Source organism: Tenrec ecaudatus, chromosome 2 (genome assembly GCF_050624435.1).
Source record: "Tenrec ecaudatus isolate mTenEca1 chromosome 2, mTenEca1.hap1, whole genome shotgun sequence".
Classification (NCBI taxonomy): Eukaryota; Metazoa; Chordata; class Mammalia; order Afrosoricida; family Tenrecidae; genus Tenrec; species Tenrec ecaudatus.
Window position 1 is genome coordinate 72,597,037 of NC_134531.1, and position 22,600 is coordinate 72,619,636.

The 22,600-nt window shown below is 42.0% G+C and overlaps 1 protein-coding gene and 1 pseudogene across 3 annotated transcripts in view; one reads left to right on the forward strand and one right to left on the reverse strand.

Annotated features, from left to right (window-relative positions):
* Positions 1–22,600, forward strand: part of SV2C (synaptic vesicle glycoprotein 2C) — a 310,736-nt gene that overhangs the window by 52,910 nt on the left and 235,226 nt on the right. The gene's annotated exons all lie outside the window — the stretch shown is intronic.
* Positions 16,049–16,720, reverse strand: LOC142438791 (polyadenylate-binding protein 2 pseudogene; annotated as a pseudogene).

Genomic DNA, 22,600 nt, shown 5'->3' on the forward strand with positions numbered 1-22,600 from the left:
ATTGTTTTGCCATTTTCATTTCATCGAATAATAGCTTTGTAATATAATCACCACCCTAAGTCGTGGCAATGAGATCAGAAGGCAAGAAAGAAAGGCGTACAGCCCATGTTTGGTGGCATTTGGAGGATATATATTCGCAAAATAATTCTCATTTGCTGCTAAGCATTCTGCAATTTTCCTCAAGGAAGGCCAGGAACAAAACTATGAACTAATTTATGTTTTAATTAATTCAGAAATTGGTCCTTTCTTTGCAGTCACTAGAACATTGATTTAAAGGTAGCTCAGGGCGTACTGTGTGTGTGCATGTGCGTGTGTATGGTTCATGTATTGGGCTGGGAAGTTGCTAGAGTAAATATTTAATTATCTACTGAGATCCTCGCTTTTGAATAAGCACCGTCCCTTTAAGTCAAACCAGTCTCTCTTGCCAAAGACTGTTTAGTGAGCATTTATGACGTGTACAGCACTACCCCAGGGATCCAAGGACCAGAAAGGACAGGGTTTGTGTAATTAAGGAAGTTATATTCTAGGACAGAGAAATTAGAAATGCATGCAGATTACATGTGCAAGGAGTGACATATCCATTGCCCTATGTTGCTGTTGGGCGACATGCATCTGTTTTCAACTCCTGCTGATCCTGAGCCACACAGGAGAACTGCCCCGCAGGGTTCCTTGGGTGTAATGTTTGCAGGTGGAAGCACATCTCCAGGCCTTTCTCCTGTGCAATGTTGGGTGTGTTCAAACTGCCAACCTTTCAGTTAGCAGTCAAGTGCTGAACCACCAGTGCTCGATTGCCTGAAGAGAAGTGCAAATCATGTGGTGTTGGGTTTGAGCCTGTTGTTTTATTTACAATTCTAGCTGTAAAATCTAAAACAATACGCAAAGCAGGTGCTCAATAATCTGAGGGGCTTCAAAGGGTTTGTGACATTTTCCCATGATCTTTCCATTCCATTTTCTCCAGGAACAGCTGTTTGAAGCTTCCTCGTGTTTGCGGAATAAGCGCTCTGTCGACCTGGTGACACAAGAATGCCCAAAGTCTGACTCTATATTATTGCTAGCAATCAATTGCTAAAAGCCCTAGGAAGCTCAGTTCTACCCAAACACGCACGGGGTTCCTATAAGTCAGCACCCACTTAACGGCAACTAAGCAAATAATGAAAGAAATCTGCTACTAATAATTAGAAGAGTAAATAAATACTGCCTAAGAAACTACTGCAATATCCCAAGCAAAAACGATGGAATCCTGAACTAAATCGGTTTATAGTATGGGAGAGGGTCATGACTGGGATCTGTCTTTGAAAGAGAAATGACTGAACTTGGTGAATGAGCAAAGTGATGCAGCAGGGAGAGTTGAGGATGACATTTTTGATGTTGAGGTTGAAAGACTGGGTGGGTGTTTATCCGAGAATGAAGACAGCGAGGACAGAGCAAGCAGGCTGAGGAGACAGAAGTTCATTTTGGATGGTACTAGTTTGTCAGGCAGGAGAGGGGTCATGACCAGAGCTACAGACCTGGGAGCCTGAAAAGGGGAGATTCTAACAGTAAGAAGCAAGTTTATCTGCATGAGGACATTTACTTTTTTAATATATGTGTGTGTGTGTGTGTGTTCATGAAGACATTCTTAATATGTGTGTGTGTGCATGAAGACATTCTGTGTGTGTGTGTGTGTGTGTGTGTGTGCATGAAGACATTCTTAGGTCCGTGAAGCCTTCTCTGGAGGTTAGGTGGGAGGGAAGGGCGAGGTGATGGGATTCTATCTGGCTATCCCTTTTCCAGAGTTCATCAGACGCAGATTCCTCTCTTCCATAATTGGATTTATTGGCATAAAGAATTCCGTAGCCAGGCAGCAATGACACAGATTTTAAACATCTTATCTGGAATATCTGTGGCTTCAGCTGCCACACTGATATAACAGTGGGTTAAGTGGATTAGCATTTAGAGAGTAGCAATTAGGATTGGAGCAAGGGACACTGCATTGAATAAATGTGGTTCCTAGTATTAGTGGAAATGGCATTTCCCAGCTGTCTAGTTCCTTAGCGTTTGAGGCAAACCCTATCATTTTAAAGGTGAGGTTGGTGAGACCTGGAGAATTTAGGCGCTTGCCTGACCCATGGGTGACATTGACTAAGACAGACTAGAATCCACACAGTTAGTCCTTCCTCCAGTTCTCTAGCATTTCCCTTTAATGTTCTCTTGACTGGCTCAGACCAACCTTGGGAGAATCCAAGCTTTCCAATCTTGGCTAGATTCCACTTTCTCCTGTATCCCTAGCAGTGACCCAGAAATGCAAGTGACCTGTTGAACTGGTCCATCTTTCTCTTCTTTTCAACCTCCTCATAGAAGATTGTCTGGTTTTTGTACTTCTAGGCAGTACATAGTGGTAGTAGTCGCAAAGGAGAAATTAAATTGCTTAGGAGAATCAATCTATAAAATCAGCAACGGTGCAAAATCATCTCAAAGAGGCCAAGCAGCAGAAATTTGGCACAAAAAAAAAAGGCCGGGGGATGTAAGTCCCATTGGAAATTTAAATCCAGGATCAGCTGGAGTCTTACACATCAAGAATGTGCTTACAAGTGCCAGTCCCCTTGGCAATGCTGCTTTTCATTAGACAACTGGCCTCCTGGCATAATCCACCAGTCTAGATGAGGCTGTCTGCCTGAAGTCTGTTTCTGGGAGATGGCTCTCTTCTCAGAGAGCTGGCACATCTAGTTTTCTGCGCATAAGATTGAGCTCCAGGCATGGTAGTGGGGCAGGAGGAAAGTCAAGGGAGATGGAGGAAAGAGCTAGGAGTCAAGGGGCATTTATGGAGGTCTAGACAAAGACATGTACATGCAAATATATATATGAGGATGGGGAAATAGACCTATGTGTCTATGTTTATAGGTTTAGTATTAAGGTGGTGGAAGGACCTTGGGCCTCTACTCAAGCACTCCCTCAATGCATGAATACTTTCTTTTATTAAATTGGCACTCTGCGATGCTCACCCTCCCAGCACAACTGCTGAAGCCAAAGCAGGTGAACAAGTAAATGTGGTGAAGAAAGCTGATGGTGCCCGGCTATCAAAAGAGATAGTGTCTGGGGTCTTAAAGGCTTGAAGGTGAACAAGCGGCCATCTAGCTCAGAAGCAATAAAACCCACACGGAAGAAGCACACCAACCTGTGCGATCACGAGGTGCCAAAGGGAGCAGGTATAAGGCATCATGCAAACAACCAAAAAAAAAAATATATATATATATATATATATATATATATATATATATATATATATATATATCATAGTGGATGAAGGGGGAAGTGCAGAGTGGAGACCCAAGGCCCATTTGTTGGCCACTGGAGAGCCCTTCATAGAGGGGTTTAGGAGAGGAGATGGGTCAGTCAGGGTACGATATAGTACCGATGAAGAACACAGCTTTCCCCCAGATCCTGGATGCTTCCTCCCCGCAACTACCATGATCCAAATTCTACCTTGCAGGACTGGATAGGGCAGAGGTTGTACACTGGTGCATATGGGGGCTAGAGGCACAGGGAATCCAGGGTGGACGATACCTTCAGGACAAGGGGTGTGAGGGGCGATTCTGGGAGAGTGGAGGGTGAGTGGGTTGGAAAGGGGGAACTGATTACAAGAATCCACATGTTACCTACCCCTGGGAGATGGACGGCAGAGAAGGGGGGGAGGGGAAGGGAGACTCCGGATAGGGCAAAATATGACAAAATAACAATCTATAAATTATCAAGGGCTCATGAGGGAGGGGGGAGCGGGGAGGGAGGGGCAAAAAAAGAGGACCTGATGCAAAGGGCTTATGTGGAGAGCAAATGCTTTGAAAATGTACGGATGTGCTTTATACAATTGATGTATGTATATGTATGGATTGTGATAAGAGTTGTATGAGCCCCTAATAAAATGTTTTTTAAAAAAAAGAGTTGTGCGAGCCCCCAATAAAATGATTTTAAAAAAAAGATTGAGCTCCAGACTGGGACTGGGATATTAGCTAGCACACTGGGAGACCTGTTTGACTGGCCACCAAGTTCCCCCAAGAAGTAGTCCATCTGCAATAAATGCTAATCTTCCTTCAAAGCTTTTATAATAATAGAGTTGCTTGATATATTGGGGAACAGCAGAGATGGTCCAAGAGTATCAAGAAATTAGGAAGAACTTATTTGTATATAAATATTTTTCTTGACTTTTTGTCCACTTTTAGGACCTCTTGAAAATTTGAAAATAGATCTAAATAATTGTTCAAATTTTTATTATTTTCTACTTTGTTTTATTGAGATTTTTTCTGTTTTATTTTGTTATGGTAGTTATTTTTTTTGGTATGCTTTTCTTTGTATGAACTCCAAGATAGAGATAATAGCTGGATTAGTATTGTCTTCAGTTATGACAGGGGAAGCTGGGGGGAAATAAGGATTTGTTAATAATAATGAATACAAAGAAAGAAGAAAATGTTCTAACATTTATTGTCAGTGTGACTGCACAACTCTTTTTAATATGTTTAAACTATTGAGCTCTATGATGGTGAATTATATGTCAATAAAATTTTTTTTAAGTTCTAAATAATTCTAGAAAAATATATATATTTGACATTTCACATATATTTTTGGATAGAGATGGCATAATGATATTGACTACTCAGTAATTGATTTTTAGTGGCATCAAGTTAGACTATTTAGCATTCCTGGATCTCCAGTTGATAGCTATAATGTTCATTCAACAAATATGAGGAGACATCAGAAAGTTCATGGGGATAATAGAGTGAAAGATAATGGAAATTTTCCATGAACTCTTTGAAGCCCATTCATATTTATTGAGCACCTGTTTCATATGATAGATGTTGTTTTCAACTCTAAAGACACAATAGCAAATTAAACAGAAAAATTCACTGTTGAACCACAAGTCTATCTTTTAGCCTCTCTGTTTCTACCTGATTCCTTGGCGCACTTGAAACTCCTTTTAATTCCCTCCCCCTTTGGGGGCCAATTATCACTTACAGAAAGTATCATTTCCTTGAGTCTAAGCTAGCTGCAGTATGTCCTAAATTACTCTTTCCTTAATTACATTCTTCCTTAATTAAATTATTCCTTAATTACTCTTTCTTTATCCTTCCACAGGATCCCTCTTTCTTTAAAACAACATTTCCATAGATTCTGGCTCGTTTTGACACCATGCCAGATTAGAACTGTGTTTCCTAGAAGTTTCAATAGATACTGTTTTTGGAAGTTGAGCACCAGAACTCTCCCAAGGTGTCTTGGGTGGATTGGAACCACTAACCTTTTGACTACCATGTTAGTTGAGCGTGTTGTTTCACGCCACCCCAGACATTCCCTCCCTTCCTTTCTGTATTAGAGAAAGGAAGAAATACTCAATGGAGACTTCCAGTTGCTTTATTTCTCTCCGATTCCGACTCACGGTGACCCTGTAGGACAGAGTAAACCTGTCCCTGTGGGGTACTGAGACTGTATGGAGCCCCACTAGGGCAGTGGTTATCAGTTGGGCTGTGATCCGCATGGTCGGCTGGTCAAAGCCACCAGCAGCTCCGAGGGAGAAAGACTTGGCCTTCTATAGTTACAGTCTTGGGAACCCACAGCGACTCCACTCAGAGTTAGTCTTGAAGGGAGTAAAACACCCATCCTTCTCCCTCTGCCTGGCTTGTAGGTTCAAACCTCTGAGCTGGTGGTTAGCTATATTCCAGGGCTCCTTGCTTTATCTCTAGCTGTCTGTATTGCCTCAAAGCAACCAGCTCCCAGTCTTGGAGAGCCCTGTATTTTGTTGCATATTGTTTGCCAGTCATACTGAAAGCAGACTGGCCAGCTCATGGTGCATAGACCCCAGTCTCTCTAGAAAGTGTATCACCCTTGCCACTGTGGCTGGGAAGACCAACGTGGCCAGGTTGCAGACAGAATGGCACAGAAAAATTCTTTTCTTTTTCTCTTTTCACTTTATTCCAAGTGCTTGATCACTAGACACCTGATTTTGCCCTAAATTTTAAGACCAGCAGCTTAGTACCCTAGAAACGAGCGACTCTGTACCCTAAATTATCTCCTCAGCCTCGGTGTCTGTCATGGTGTCCCTGAGACCCGCTCTCTGGTGTGTCGCCCCCTCTGGCTCTGTTCAGCCTCGAGCCTGTCATAGTGATGCTAATTGGAATTTAAAAGCTTATTGGCTCACTGAGTACATCCTGTCCACCAACACTTGCAAAATCTTATTTGGATTCATTACTGCCAAATTGGAAGAGAAGATTCAATAATTCATTGCCATTATTTTCCTAAGCCTCATTTCCTCCTGACTTTCACACTGTCTTGAGAAGAGAGAGGAATCTGACATCAGGATGAATAGTTCAGGCTCTTCCACCCAAAGAGTCAGGAGCTCTGGTGGCATAGTGGTTATTCACTGGACTCTTAGCCACAAGGTCAGCTGTTTCAACACACCAGCTGTTCCATGGGAGAAAGACGAGGCTCTCTATTCCTGTAAAGAGTTACAGCCTTGGAAACTCACAGGGGCCGATTTACCCTGCCCTATAGGGTCTTTATGAGTCTGCATCAACTCGATCGATGGCCATGAGTTTGTTTTTGTTGGTTGGTTTTTTCATCCAAAGAGTCTGTGATTTATTTTTACAGAGCAGATGTGAACAGAAGTTTTTGTCGAGTTGCTGACAATTTTGGAGAAGTAGCATCCTGGGACAATGATATGAATAGCTTTTTGTCACATGAGGGGTCATTGGGATTTTCCCATGATACAGATTTGAGCCTGAAGGTTGTGCCCCTCCCCACCCCATTCCTGCATCCTGTATCACTTCATCACAGACCACTTACTGGTCATACTCTCGTCAACATTCCGATTCAATCTGGACCGCTCTCTCCCTGCGGTCATGGGAGAACTAGACACAGATAATGGTAGACTTTGGTTCACATAGGTAAAACTGAATTGTTAATAATTTTAATAACTGCGTCAAACCAAATATAAATATTACAGGCTTGTAAGTTTGGATTCTAAGTAGCAAGCAAGACTCATCCACATCCTTTTGTGGGAAATCTGACATCTCAGATAAGCTCCAGTCGGCTGAAACCTTTAGAGAATCTGAGCTTCCTTCGTAATGCCTCAAAAAATAGGAAGTGATTATATTTATTGAGAAATTAATCTGATAAATGACTGAACCTGCATGTTTGAAAATTTGATGTTATAACTTTAGACTTAGAAATGTCTGTTTTGCCTTTAAATTGTAAGAGGAAAAGTAAACAAGGGCCCTGGGTGTGCTCCTTACTTTCAGTTTTTAAATTGAGGCTCTAATTCAATATAAGGATCCCTGGTGGTGTAGTGGTTGCACATTGGGCTGCTAACCAAAAGGTCAGCAGTTTGAAACCACCAGCCGCTCCTCAGGAGAAAGATGAGGCTTTCTACTCCTGTAAAGAGTTACAGTCTCTGAAACTTACAGACAGTTCTACCTTGTCCTATAGGGTCGCTATGAGTCAGAATTGACTCGATGACAGTGAATGAGTGAGTGGATCAAATATAAGGAGCTCTGGTGGTTCAGTCAGCTAAGTGTTGAATTCCTACTGGCTAAGACCACTGGTAGCGTAATGATTTCATGTTGGGCTGGAATTGTATGGTTGGAAGTTTGAAACAACCAGTAGCTCTTTGGGAGAAAGACTATGCATTCTGCTCCTTTAAACAGTTACAGGCTCAGAAACCTGCAGGGGTCGCTCTGAGTCAGCATTGACTTAATCGCAGTGAGTTTGGTTTTTCAGTTTTAAGCATTGAATTTCTAACCTCAAGGTCGGCAGTTCAAATGCAGCCTGAGGAAAGATGATGAGATTATCTGTTTCTGTAAAGATTTACGGCCTGATAAACCCTACAGAGGGTCATTATGATTTAGAATCAATTCCTAATTAGATTTTTTTTCTCTTTTGAGAGATTTGCTGAAAAATAGAATTTAATAACCTTTCATTTATTTTCAAAGCTCTCTGTTTTAATCACAGTTCAGATATTGACAATCATTAGTTAATATTAGTGCACATATTTTGGTGAATCAATGCAGCCAGTTATGGTACTTGGTAATGATGAACCCATCCGAAATTTGCTGTCACTGCAACCTCCTGACTCATTCTCTTGCTAGGTCTTTGAGCTCGTCAAAACGTTTGTTTGTCACATAGAAATAATGGTCCAAATAACCTTTTTTTTTTTTTTGGTTTGGAATATACTTGGTTAGTTCTCCCCCAAATGAAATTGAATCAATATCAGTGAGTGAAAATATTTCAATCGCTTTTTAAGGGAATGATTAATATAGTATGTAACTCTGGAAGGAGAAGAGAACATGATGAATATGAAATTGTAGAAAATGCAAAGCAATATAGGCCCTGGTGATGGTCAAGGCAAAACAGGGGACCAACACAAGGGACCATTTGCATAGTCTCCAAGTATCATGCCTTTTCAAAATTAAAAAAAAATATATGTTGCAAAGTTTATGTTGTTCCCAGGAGCAAATATTAAAGGTCAAATAAGGAGACATCCCAAATGCTATCATGTTGATACTGACTCATAGTGACTCTGTGTGACAAGGTAGAACTGCCCCTGTGAGTTTCCAGGACTATAATTCTTTACAAGACTCTTTCTCCCTTGGAACGGGATGTTGGATTTGAACTGCTGACTTTGTGGATTGATGGGTAAATGGCAGATGTCCATTTTCATTAACTCATATGCATGTGAAAGTTGGACATTAAATAAAAAGACCAAAGAAGAATCAATGCACTTGAATTATGGTGTTGATGAAGAACATTTAAAGTATCATTGACTGCCAAAAGAACAACAACAAAAATCTGTCTTGTAAGAAATTCAGTCAGAATGCTCCCTAGAAGACAAGATGGCAAGTCTTTTATTCCATGTACTTTGGGCATGTTGCCAGGAGAGACCAGTCCCTGGACAATGGCATCATGCTTGGTAAAGTGGAGGGGCATCGGAAGAAAGGAAGATGGTTTGGCACAATGGAAGCAATAATGGCCGCAAACATAGCAATTAGGAGAATGGCGTAGGGATGGGCAGTGTTTTGTTCTGTTGCACATAAAGTCGCTCTGAGTTGGAACCAATGGGACAGCACTTAATAGAAGCTATAGCAGAAATCAAAATGTTAAACTAAAAAAATTATTATCTCAAAGTTTAGAAAGGTACAAGTCTGAACTCTGGAGGATGGCCCTTGTTTTCTCTGAACATCTGTGGACCCCATTGGAGATCTTTGGAGATCTCTATGCATCTTAACATTAGCCTTACGCTGGGTCTACAGTTTCTCGGAGCAGAGACACCGGTTCCAAAGGATGCATCCATCTCACAGTTCCTCCATCCTGGGAGTCAGGCCCTTCCATCTCTTTGCAGCTGTAAATAGTTTGATTCAAAATACAGACAGATATAATCTAATCTCTAGATTGTGTCTGGTGTCCTGAAGCCTTTCTCATTAAAAGAGACCAGGATTTACAGCATTCTTATTGATAAAATAATTTAATCAGATCACATTTAAGTAGATAATGACATCATTACTTAACTTTGGAATTATATGATTAGATAACTGCTAAACTACTAAGAATCATGACCAAGTCAAGATGATACATATATGTTTGAAAACCCTCTAGCTATAAAAGATGATAGATCTTTTAGGGAGACACCCTTAAATCCATGATGGAAAGTAACAAGCAGAAAAGTTGGGTGACCTCCCGAGCCTGCATAAAGTAACCCTACAACCCACTCTGCTCTATACCCCCTTCAGCAGCCCCTATTTGGGTGGCATGTAGCGGACAAACAGGGAGAACAGTTTGACCTATGTGGGTAGTTCATGACAACTCTCCAGAGTGAATGAGCAGCATCTACCCCACTCTCCCACTCCCCCATCCCCCAAAGCAACAGGCTATGGATAACTTGCAGGATTCTCTTCCCTGCAACAGCATATCCTTTAAAGAATTTTTTTTTAACCCCCATTAAGGTCATCCTTTTTCCTTTTCTTTCCACTGAATACACCCTTTTCTTAGTAAGGGTAATACTAGTTGTCTCATATGCATAAAAATGGACAATAAAAAAGGGAGAGAATGATTAATGTCTTTAGATTATGGCTTGGGTGAATAATACTGAATGTACCCTGGGCTTCCAGAACTATGCAATGAGCCTTAGAAGGGAACCAGGAATCGTCATTGAAAAGGGAGAATGGCGTGTGTAACATATGACAAAGTAATAATAATTTATGAATTATGAAGGATTCATGAGGGAGGGGGAAGTGGGAAGGGAGGGAGAAAATGAGGAGCTGATATTAAGGGCTCAAGTAGAAGGCAGATGTTTTGAGAATGATGATGGCAATAAATCTACATACGTGCTTGACACAGTGGATGTATGTAAGGATTGTGATGAGCATTGTACGAGCCCCAATACAATGATTTTTTAAAAGAAATAAAAGGAAAATCAAAGGGAGAACAGCGAGACCTCTCTCGCTTTGGATATGTTGTCGTGAAGGGCCAGTCCCTGATCGACGTAGGGTCGGGTAAGAAGAGCACCTCCATGAGGCTGACTGACGCAGTGGTTGCACCAGGGAGAAAGGTACAGGGAACTGTGTCCTTCTATTGTACATAAGGTAACATGGACTGCAGTCTGAAACTTTGTACATGATTCCGTTCCTTGCTTTCCCAAAGGACACACTTCACGTGCACACACTTCTTTTTAACCCTTATACTTAACGTATATTTAAAAGAAACAAAACAATCCATCACTTGGAAATGAGTTAAAAATAAAAAAGAAAGAAAATGAACTACCTGCTCTTTCCCATGGCCTCCCATTTCTTCAAAGGAAAGCGGAAACAAATGCCAAGGCAAACAAATATTGAAAAAGTGGGGAAAATGAACAGATTTCAGCGGAAATTCCAGATTAACAACAGACAACAAAGGAGGACACATCTCCCCGCTTTGGAGGAAGAGACCACTGAAAACGTGCAGAGCTTCGAAGTCCTTTCAGGTACTGAAAGCGTAGACAGAGGAAGCAGTCGATTGTCAAACCACTGCTGGCCGATGGGCCCCTCCGGTCTGACCGAAGAGGAGCTGATTCTCGGAGGGGCGTCTTCCCTCATGACTTGAGTCAGGTAGAGCCTGTGGGAGTGGGGCCTTCAGGATCTTCATTTGCTGATGGAGAAGGACTCACAGTAAAAAGAAACAGCTGCAAAAATCTTCTAATGCTTAGACCTTGGAATGTATGAAGTATGAATTTAAGGAAGTGGTAAAAAATGAAATGGAATGCATGAAGATCGTTATCCTAGGCCTTGGTGAGATGAAAGGACTGGTATTGGCCATTTTGAATCAGAAAATCCTATGATTTACTGTGCCAGGAATTCACAATCAGGAGGAATGGCATGGGATTCATTGTCAAAAATGATCTTGCTCAATTCATGATGAAGTACAGTGCTATCTATCTGTGATCAGGTTATATTTATCCACCTTCAAGAAAATCTAATCAGACAGCTCTTATTCAACTTTACACACCAAAAAATTAGTGATGAAGAAATAGAAAATTCTACCAATGACTTCAGTTGGAAATTGATCAAACATGCAATCAAGATGTATTACTAGTTATTGGTGATTGGAATGCAAAAGTTGGAAACAAAGAGGAAGGAGTAGTAGCTGGAACATATGAACTTGGTGATAGAAATAAACTTGGAGATCTCATGATAGCATTTTGCAAAACCAACCACTTGTTCATACCAAATACCTTTTTTCTACAACACAAAAGGTGACTATACACATGAACTTCCCCAGATGGAATACACAGAAATGAAACTGACTACATCTGTGGATAGACAAGAAATTTGGAAGGTAGCTACTGGGTCAAATCACTGGAAGAGATCCATATTTGTACACATGCCAAAGAAAGATCACCAAGCAGAAACTATAGGACAATGTTACTGGTATCACATGCCACTAAAATTTTGCTGAAGATCATCCAACGATGGTTGCAGCAGTACATTGACAGGGAGCTGCCAGGGTTCAGGCTGAATTCAGAAGAGGTTGTTGGAACAAGGAATATCATTATTGATGTCAGACAGATCTTGTTTCAGAGTACAGAATATCAGAAAGATGTTTAGTGTCATTTTATTGATGGTGCCAAACATCCAAATGTGTGGATCATAAGAAACTGTGGACAACTTTTTGAAGACGAGGAATTCCAGAACACTTCATTGTGCTCCTGTAGAACTTGTACATGGATCGAGAAGCTGTTGTGAGAACAAGGGGATGCTGCATAGTTTAAAATCACAAAAGGAAAAAAAATTTAAAAAAATCACAAAAGGTGTGTGTCAGGGCTGTATCCTCTCCTAAGACTTATTCAGTCTGTATGCTGAGTAAATAATCAGAGAAGTTGGATTATATGAAGAAGAATGTGGCATCTGGATCGGAGGAAGGCTAAGGAACAACCTGTAATATGCAGATAGCACAGCCTTGCTTGCTGAAAGGGAGGAGGACTTGAAGCCCTTGCTGATGAAAATCAAGGGTTGTAGCTTTCAGTGTGGATTTCAACCCAATGTCAAGACCAAAATCTTCAAAACTGGGCCAGTAGGTAACATTATGATAAACTTCAAAAACGTTGAAGTTGCTAGGGACTTTGCCTTACTTGGATCCACAATTAATGCTCAAGGAAGTAGTAGTCAATCAAGAGATCAAACAATGCATTGCATTAGGTCAGTGGTTCTCAGCCTGTGGGTCGTGACCCCTTTGGGGGTTGTTGAACAACCCTTTCACAGGGATCGCCCAAGACCATCAGAAAACACATATTTCCGATGGTCTTAGGAACCAAGACACTGCTCCTGTATCCGTCTCCAGGTGGGTCCTCCCACACACAGGTACACCCACATACAAATAGCCAGCGTGAAGACTGTTATCCATGCCACACCATGCTTCAAGACACAATTTCATTTATTTGTCATTAGAAATAAATATTTCACAATACATAATTACATATTGTTATGTGAGTAATCACTATACTTTACTGATGTTCAATGTGTAACAATGAAAATGCATCCTGCATATCAGATATTTACATGATGATTCCTAACAGTAGCAACATTACAGTGATGAAGTAGCAACAGAAATAATTTTATGGTTGGAGGGGGTCAGCACTACATGAGGAACTGTATTAAAGGGTTGTGGCATTAGGAAGGTTGAGAACCACTGCATTAGGTAAATCTACTACACATGACTTCTTAAAATTATTTAAGCTAGGATTACTTTAAGGACTAACATGCACCTGGCCCAAACCAAGGCATTTTCCATTGCTTCATATGCATGTGATATTGGACATTCAATATGGAGGACTGAAGACGAACTCATGCATTGGGATCATGGTGCAGGGGAAGAATATTAATAGTGCTGCTAACAGGACAAACAAATCTGTCTCAGAAAAAATGGCACCAGAGTGCTCATCAGAGGCTGGGATTGTAGGACTTCTTACAGACTGTGTACATATTGTCGAGAGAGACCAGTCCCGGGAGAAGGACATCATGCTTGGAAAAGTGGAAGGGCAGTAAACAAGAGGAAGGGCTTTGCTGAGATGGATCGACACCGCGGCAGAGGCGTGGGCACGGGCTTAGGAACAAGTGTGCGCATGGTGCAAGATCTAGGCACTGTGTGCTTTAGTTGTGAATCGGGATGTGGTGGGTGGGAGTGGAACCTAACAACAAAGACAGAGACTCTGCCTGAAAGCAAGATGGTTCAAATCCGGGCACTGTCAGCAGGCACTGGGTGGAGGCTTAACCCAGTTGGGAGTCTGGAATTGGGATGTGTACTTTTGCTGTCATCCATAATCGTCTGAAAACTGGTTGCTCAAAAGAGAAGCGCTAAGACTTCTTCCTCAAAACCTTTAAGGCTCTTTCCGGAAGATTGACCAAAGATGGCTTCTGCTGGATTATGTTCCCCAACCGCATATTCCTCGTCCTCTGAGCTAAATGGGAACAAACCAGTTGCCATCAAATCAATGCCAGCACCTTTGAAAAGATTTCTCGGGAATAGTTCTCTTCCCTGACCTTTCTCTCTTCCGACTGGATTGACTTGCGTCTAGAGGGGGAGTTACCCGAATCGCCAGGTCGCCGTTCTTCTTTATTAGGCAACTGAAACAAAGAGAACATTTCTGACGAGAGAAACACAGGTTGTATTAGCCGCTGCGTTATTTATTATTCTAAGTGATTATTACGTGTTCTATTATCCTATTTCAAAAAGTGGGAAGTGTAGAACTCCTAATTGCGCTCATGTGGACTCTGCACTAAGAAGCAAACTTTCTAAAAGAGAGATGCTGTGGTTTCGAATGCAGAAGCGTGTGACAGAGTTACATGATTTCACACTTAGGTAATCTTCATGCTATGCAAATAGTTTCAAAGCCAGAATATTAAGAACAATGGCAGCATCCGGATTGGAGAAAGTGTCCTCAACCATGATAGATAGCATAGCCTTATTTTCTGAAAATCTAGAGGATTGACCACATTTATTGACTTATATCAAGGACTGCAAGCCTTATAGGGATTGCACCTCCATGTGAAAGAACAGAAATCCTCCCATTGAGACCAATAAACATCATGATAACAGAGTAAGGTTGACATGGTCAAGGATATCACGTTACTTGGATCCACTGTCGATGCTCAAGGAAGCAGCAGCCAGAAATCAAATGATGCATTGCATTAGGTCAATCTGCTGCTGCTGCAAAATAAAACAAAGACCCTTTGAAGCCTGACAGAGCAAAGGTATGGTAACTCCCAAAAGACTAAGGTGAGCCTGCCCCAAGCCATAGTATTTTCATTAGCCTCCTGGGCAAGTGGACAACAAAAGGAAGCGCTAGTGTTGGGTGCCCCCAGGTTGGTTGTAACCCATAATGACCCCGTGCGGAACAGAACAGAACACTGCACAGGCCTGTGCCATCGTCGCAATAATTCCCAGGCCTAAGCCCATTTTTGTATCCACTGTGTCACTCTGTCTCTTTGAGGTCTTTTCTCTTTCTCACTGCTCCTTTACCAAGCAGGACGTCCTTCTCCAGGGCCTGGTATGCCTGACAACCTGTCCCAAATTGGTGAGACCATGTCTTGCCTTTCTTGCTTCTGAAACACTCCGGCCCTAGGTATTTCTTCCAAGACCAATTTATTTGTCCTATTAGCAGTCCATTGTGCTTTCAATACCCTTCATTAGCTCTACAACTCCAATGCAGCAATTCTTCTTTTGTCTTCCTTATTCGGTGTCAACTTTCAGAGGCCAATAAAGCAATTGATAATACCAGGGCTTGGACCAGGTTCACCTTAGTCCTCAAAGTAACAAAAGTCCTTTTTTTTTTTTTTTTTACACTTTCAAAGGTTTTCTGCAGCGTTTCTTGATCTCCTGTAATGCATCTTCTGAGCTCTTGACTGCTGCTTCCATGAGCATTGTCTCTGGTTCTAAGCAAGACAAAATCCTTCACAACATTAGTGTTTAAATTATGGTCTTGGTAAATAACACTGAATACCATGGGCTTGAAAAAGAAAGAACAGATCTATTGTACGAGTCCATCTGGAATGGTCACTGAAGGGTGGATGATTAGGTTTCTCTCGTATTGTGGATATGCTGTGAGGAAAGCCCAACCCCTAGAAAGGAATCCAGCCTAAGAAAGGGAGTCCAGTGTTTGAGAAAGACCTGATGAGGCTGATTGACAGTGGCTGCACCAATGGACTCAAGCAAGTGAGAAAGGTAGACGAAGAAGCATTGTTTTCTTCTGCTGTGCATATGATAACTATACCTTGTGGTTCTAAGATTTGTACATGATTTACTTCTTTAATATTCTAAAGAACACACTAACTTTATTTTTTTAATGTAGTTAAAGGAAATAACCCCATCATCTTGGAATTAGTTTAAAAATGAAATGTACATACAACCTCGCTTCCTATTTCCTCCATTTACTTCTAACTACAGTAGAAATACAAGCAAATGCAAACAGATAGTGAAAAAGTGGGATAACAACCACGGTAATGCCTAAATGGTAGTGCCTTTCCAAGTGGGGAGGGAACTTTACAATGAATATTCCATCTACTTAGTAAGGCAAATACCACGAAGTGGCTCTAGGGCGATCCTGTGCACAGGGAGGTCCCTTTAGACTTGGGATCTCCCTGTAGGTTGTCCCCCTCCCCCTATAAATTGGGCCCTGAGACCTGCAGTGGAAACGTGCATAGGACTGAGAGCCTGATCTGGGATTGGTGGTGCGGCCACCATAGCGAGCTCTTGGGAAGCCCCGGTTGGTGGTGCTGATGCCTGGTCTGTTGGTTCGTTTGGGGGTCACCTTGATTTGTCTGCCTCTAAAAAGGGACTCATCTAAGGACAAATAAGTCTTCGCTGACTCCTCGTCTGAGAACTCTATGTATGCAAACCCTTTGGGGTGGCCAGTGAACTTGTCAGAGAGGATGGTGACACGGTTGACCGACCCACAGCCACGAAAGTGTGCTTCCAGCTCTTCTGCTGTGGCTCCGTAGTCCACATTGCCAACGTAGATGGAGCGGGCATCGGCCTTCTTCTTCTCCTCAGGAAACAGGACCACTTGGGCATGATTGCCTGGAGGTGAACGCATCTTCATCTGCTGCGCCAGCTCTTTCTGCAGCTCCTTTACCTTGTCAACTTCTTCCTGCAACTCATAGGCTTGAGCTTTGGTGGCTTCTAGCTCCAGGTTCTCAAAAGCATGATCCACAGGATCACCCTTGGGGAATGCCATAGTTCCAGGACCGGTTTGGGACCCAGACCAGAACAGAACTGATTTCTCTGCTTGTTCAGGCAATGGCCTTGATTCGTAGTTCAACAACTCCTCAAGCTCTATTTCCAATGACTCCTGGCTTTTCCTGTGGTCCTTTTTGAACATCTCCAATGGCCCCAGGTATAAGATGGCACTGCCACCAATAGACTTCTTGCCTGCCAGCACCAACTGCTGTTTAATACCTGTTTAGGTGTTGCAGTCATCTTCACTGAGAAGAGGCGACTTTCTCCCCAGGCTTGATGTCTTCTCAGTTGTAGGATGGCCCCCCTAATCCCTAGGAGGATGGAGAAAGAACAATTCCCTCTTTAGTCCTGCATGGACCTTAATTGCTTGGTATAACCCCAGAAAGCTTTGTTGATTGACCATATATGGATAGTCCACTTAATCATTTTGTAGATGCATAATCTCAGTTATCCTCTCAGAAATGTACACATAAACACCGAAAATAGGCCACTATATGCCCTTTATTTCTATCTGGATATTTTAATCTATCTGTCTCAATATCTACCTCTTTAAACCCAAGACAATGTTGAATAAAAATTTGAGTTTGCTATATTTCAAATCTTAGTATAATTTCTAATATATTGGTCATTACCAACTCTATAGACTTGTATTGACAACACACTCAACGCAAGGAAACACTGGGTCATTTTATAAGCATATAATTAGGCAGTATTTATACATAAACACATTTGTTGCAAGGAAATGACTCACAAGGTGGTAGAAGCTGGACAATTCTAAGTGAATAGGTCATCATGCAGGCTGGAGACTTCTGTTGACACAGGTGGCTTCAGAAACTGATGGTCAGGAACTGAAGATCAGAAGGTCAGACAGTAAGCCTGCTGGCCCCCAGCTTTCAAAACCTGTGGCTTCCCAGGATCAGCAAGCAGTAAAACAGGCTACTGAGCCAAGTACAAGAAACCTGAAATCAGATGATAAGAGGTGAGTGCTCCTGAGTGAGCAAAAAATTAGGAAAAACATTCTTAGGATGTTCTATGCAAACCATTCCCACAAGGGAACCCCCTTTCGTCTGGCCGACTCCGTAAGGCCAGTGGCGTCATGGACACGATGACATTATGCTAGAGCTCATCCTGGGGTCTGAGTACAACAAAACTGCCCTAACAGAGAATCATGAACCAGCCAAGTTGACACACAACCTTAACCTTAACTAGATACTAGCTTTTGTGAGCAGTGACTAGACCTGAAGTTTTCTTTCTTTAGCACTACAGAACACCAGTGTAGAGTAGAGTCAGAGGCTAGGCATTAAAGGCAAATATGGCAAATAACAAATGAACAATTCCCAGGTGAGAATACACACAGAAAGACTTATAGTTTCCAGAAGCCTAGAAACACTGTGTTTCCCTGGCTCTATGAGAATGTGAAGGAACCTTAAAGTTTCCTTTTTTTTTCTGTGATCAAGGTTTTTGACCCCTCAGAGAAGCCACCAGGAAAGAAAACTTTGCAATCCTATTTTATCGTTGGTCATTGTTTAACGGCAAAAGAGACTCCAGTCAAGTACAACTTAAGGACAACATTCATGAAACCTTACAGGACACGGACAAAACAAAACACAGACACATCATCCAAATGACGGAGGCCGTTAACACGAGGTCATATTGGTGTCGTAGGACTCTGAGTTAAATAGGGCATGGAAATAAAGAAAATCTCACAAGTTCATGACTAATGACAGATCAATACTTCACTGTCCTGGTGTGACTATGGAAGAAAGAATGGGCCATGATTGGGACATGTATTTCCTATTAGAGAGTAGAGTTTAAAAAATTGCTTCTGGGCCTTCTGACCAAGGCAGTCAAGGCATGGATGTGGACTATGCCATCCACTGCACTGTCCCCAGGAGATGACCTCCCTCAAGGAGACACCCAGGCAAGTCCCAAGGGAATGCACCTCCCTGGGCTGTGGCCAATCTACTTTACAAAGCATTGTGCCTGAGGGCTAGATTACCTACATCCTTTGTAAAAGATCAGAAGGAATCAGTGGTGGGCTTAATCTATGTGAGAAGTCCAATGGATTTGGGCTTTTAATGCATCCATAGCCTCCATCCACTGTGTGCTCAGAAGTGAAGCTCTACCTGTTGAAATGGATGTCATAGGAATTAAACTCTGCACATATATTTTTAAGGTAGAGGCAAAATAATATATCACACGTGGGGAGTATCTGACCTTCAGGCATTTTAAGTCCTGGAAAAAATCATCGATACGAGCTAGCACCAAATGCCTCACCAAAGAGAGGCACTTCCAACCTTCCCATGAGGGTTGAGTTAATGAAATGTTTGAACAGTATGGTTCTCAAATGATGGTTTAAATATTCAAATGGCCCTTGACAGAAGAAAAATATTCCCTATGTCTGTAAGGGAATGAAGAACGTACTCCTAAAAAACTGCCTCAATAAAGCAGTCAATTAAGTTCTTTCTGACATTTTAGGCTCTATCCGGAAGATTGGACAAAATGATTTGTGTTGGATTGTGCTTTCTTAACAGCAGAGCCCTAAGCAACTGAGTCAAACAGAAACAAGCCAGGTGTGGTGGAATCAACTCCAATCTATTGTAAAGGACTTCCACGGACCAGTTCTCTCCCTTAATCTTTCTCACTTTTCAGGTTGCCCTCTGTTAATAGGCAACTAAAGTAAATCCAACACATCATGACAAAGAAATAGATCACATTTTCTGCTCAAATAAGGAACAGCATGGGTGCATCCTTACCAAAAGGGATGGCATTCCAAGAAATGAGAATTCCAGAAGACTAAAGTGTGCTCATATTCCGAACCAGATGGCAGCCTGGAGGCTTCTGTTGACACAAGCTGCTTCCAAAGTGGAGGAATCTGAGAGCTGCACAGCCAACAGAAAGCCAGCTTCCAGGTTTCAGAGGCTAGGGCAGCGGTTCTCAACCTCTGGGTTGTGACCCCTTTGGGGGTCGAACGACCCTTTCACAGGAGTTGCCTAAGACCATCAGAAAACACATATTTCTGATGGCCTTAGAAACTGAGACACCACTCCTCTACCTGATGCCCCATTTGCACTTGCCAGAAGCCCATTCACAGTCAAAGTTGAAGATGTTCCTGACAGCACAAAAGGAGTTCACTGACCTTAGTAACAGAGATGCAGCGAGAATTGATTTCTCTACAATGCCAGTTACAAAATTCTGGATCGAGTGTTTGCAGTCATATCCTGTTCTGGCTCAGACTGTGTTGTGCCTTCTTCTTCCATTTCCAACAACATGTTTGTGAAACAGGGTTTTCCAGCTTGTTGGTTATCAAGTCTAAATACAGAAGTAGATTTGTTGTGGAAGATGATCTTCATTGTGCTCTTGCAAAGACTACCCCGAGAATTTCTGATCTGGTGAGAAGGAAGCTATCTCAACCTTTACACTGACTTTTTACAAATACTGTTGCAAAGTGTACCAATGCAGTTTACTGTTGTTATATGCTTCAAGACAAAAGTTCACTTATTTGTAATTAGATAATAAATATTTCACAGTATATAATTACATATTGTTTCTGTGATTAATCACTATTCTTTAATTATGTCCAACTTGTAACAATGAAATTACATCCCACAGATCAGATATTTACATTATGATTCATAACAGTAGCAAAATTACAGTTATGAAGTAGTAACAAAAATAATTTTATGCTTGGGGGTCACCACAGCATGAGAAACTATATTACAGGGTCATGGAATTAGGAAGGTTAAGAACCACTAGGCTAGGGAATCCCAAGGTCAGCAAGCAGTATAATAGGCTTCTGCCTCAAGTTCAGGAAACTCTCAGATCAGATGCTAGGAGCTAAGTGAGCAGAAAGAACTGCAAAGGTGTGCTCAGAACAAATACCTTTTCATAGTCTGTGCTAGCCACTCCCACAAGGAAATTCCCTGTCAACTGATAAGTGCGCATGGGTGGTGACATCATGCATGTGACAATAGGATTCCAGATCCCATCCACACACTTGACAAAGCAAGAGAATCATGACCCAGTCAAGTGGATACAGAAACCCTAATCAAATCAGGGCCGGGGCTGATGAAGTCCTGGTGCATTCTGAAAAGTTCCTGAGGATGGAGGGTGGAAATTGAATATGAATGACTTTGCTACTTGTGAATCAGAGAGTAATGAAGACCTACCCTGAAACATGTGGTAGGCAACTTTGAGTGTATTTAGGAGCTGATTAACTAGTTTCATCCTTAACAGGATTAAACAAGTGGTGCTTTACCTTAAAACTTGTCTGCAACCATTCACTGATCATAGAGACATATTTTGGGGAGGATAAGCAATGCCCATATGAATTGGCAACTTACTAGTATTACTATAGTGAATCAGTTGGTCTAGACCCGTCCTCCCTCAGATCTTGGCATGCTCATGAGGAGGAATTCACACGAGAGGCAGAAACAAGTAGAAGTGGAACAAGTTAGAATTCAGACAATTTAGAAAAGGACCACCTGATTGTACAGAATGACACCTAAACGAATCTGAATCTTCCTGCCTGCAAGAGTCAATTGAGTCAATTATTGCAGATGAGCAGGAGCCATGCCCCCTTCAACTCAGGATCCTGCTCTGGCATCAGCTCCTCATACCCCCCCCGACTCCCCCCCCCCCCTCTGATCAAGATAGTGGTGGAGGAAGCATTTAGGAACTAGAGGAAAGTTGTATGTTTCATCCTTGCTACAATGCACCCTGACTGGCTTGTCTCCTCCCTGTGACCTTTCTGTAAGGGGATGTCCAATTGCCTACAGTTGGGCTTTGGGTCTCCACTCCACACTCCCCCTCATTCACAATGATATGATTTTTTGTTCTGATGATGCCTGATACCTGATCCCTTCGACACAGGCTGGTGTGCTTCTTCCATGTGGGCTTTGTTGCTTCTGAGCTAGATGGCTGCTTGTTTACCTTCATGCTTTTAAGACCACAGACGCTATATCTTTTGATAGCCGGGTACCATCAGCTTTATTCACCACATTTCACTCAGCTTTTTCTAATCATTAGTATTTTATACTAATGTCAGGACTAGAAAGATGACAGCAGTTAAATATTAAGTCCAATAGACTTGAGTTTCATATCACCATTGTTTTTTTTTATATAGCTTCCACCTATTCTTTACTGGAGGGGTGTGGCGCAGCTCTGCATAGTTTTTACTGCATGGCCAGCATATAGACTGTGCTGGCAAAGACATTCCCTTTTCACTCTCTTTCCACTCACACCCTCCCCACCCTCATATTCTCCATTTACCAATTCAGACATTTTGAGGATGCTTTATGCTGGAGGAGGTATTCATATCAAGAGGAAGCATATGATCAAGAAGCTATGGTCTGAAGATTGAGACCCAAGGGGCCCTAAAGGCAATAGAAAAATGACTCTATCAGCCAAATCCCATCAAGGGCATGGTCAAGCATCTTAAGAAGGCTAGGCAGCTTCTCCCTGACCTCATCATGGGAGATAAAGTAATCCACTTTCAAACACACTGCCTGTGGGCAAAACTTTTCATGTTGTTGTTCTACAATCAGAAAGAATTCAATAGAGGTTGAACTATGTGGAGGGGCAAAAATGGGTTTAGGCTTTCAATCTAAGCCATTGCCTTGTGTAAAGTTTGTGCTGAGAACGTATGCTAGCAGTTATTTATTGGGTTACTCTCCAAAACATTAGCTGTTCAAAACCATAGCCCCGCCTCAGGAAAAAAGATTGTCTACATCCAGAAAGAGCTACAGTCTCTGGAACTCACTGGAACAGTTCTACCCTGTCCTATAGGGTCCCAATGAGTTGGCTTTGACTCAATGGCACTGAATTTGGTTGTGTTGCGAGTACAGTTCTAATCACCTCACAGTCTAAACTTTCAAGT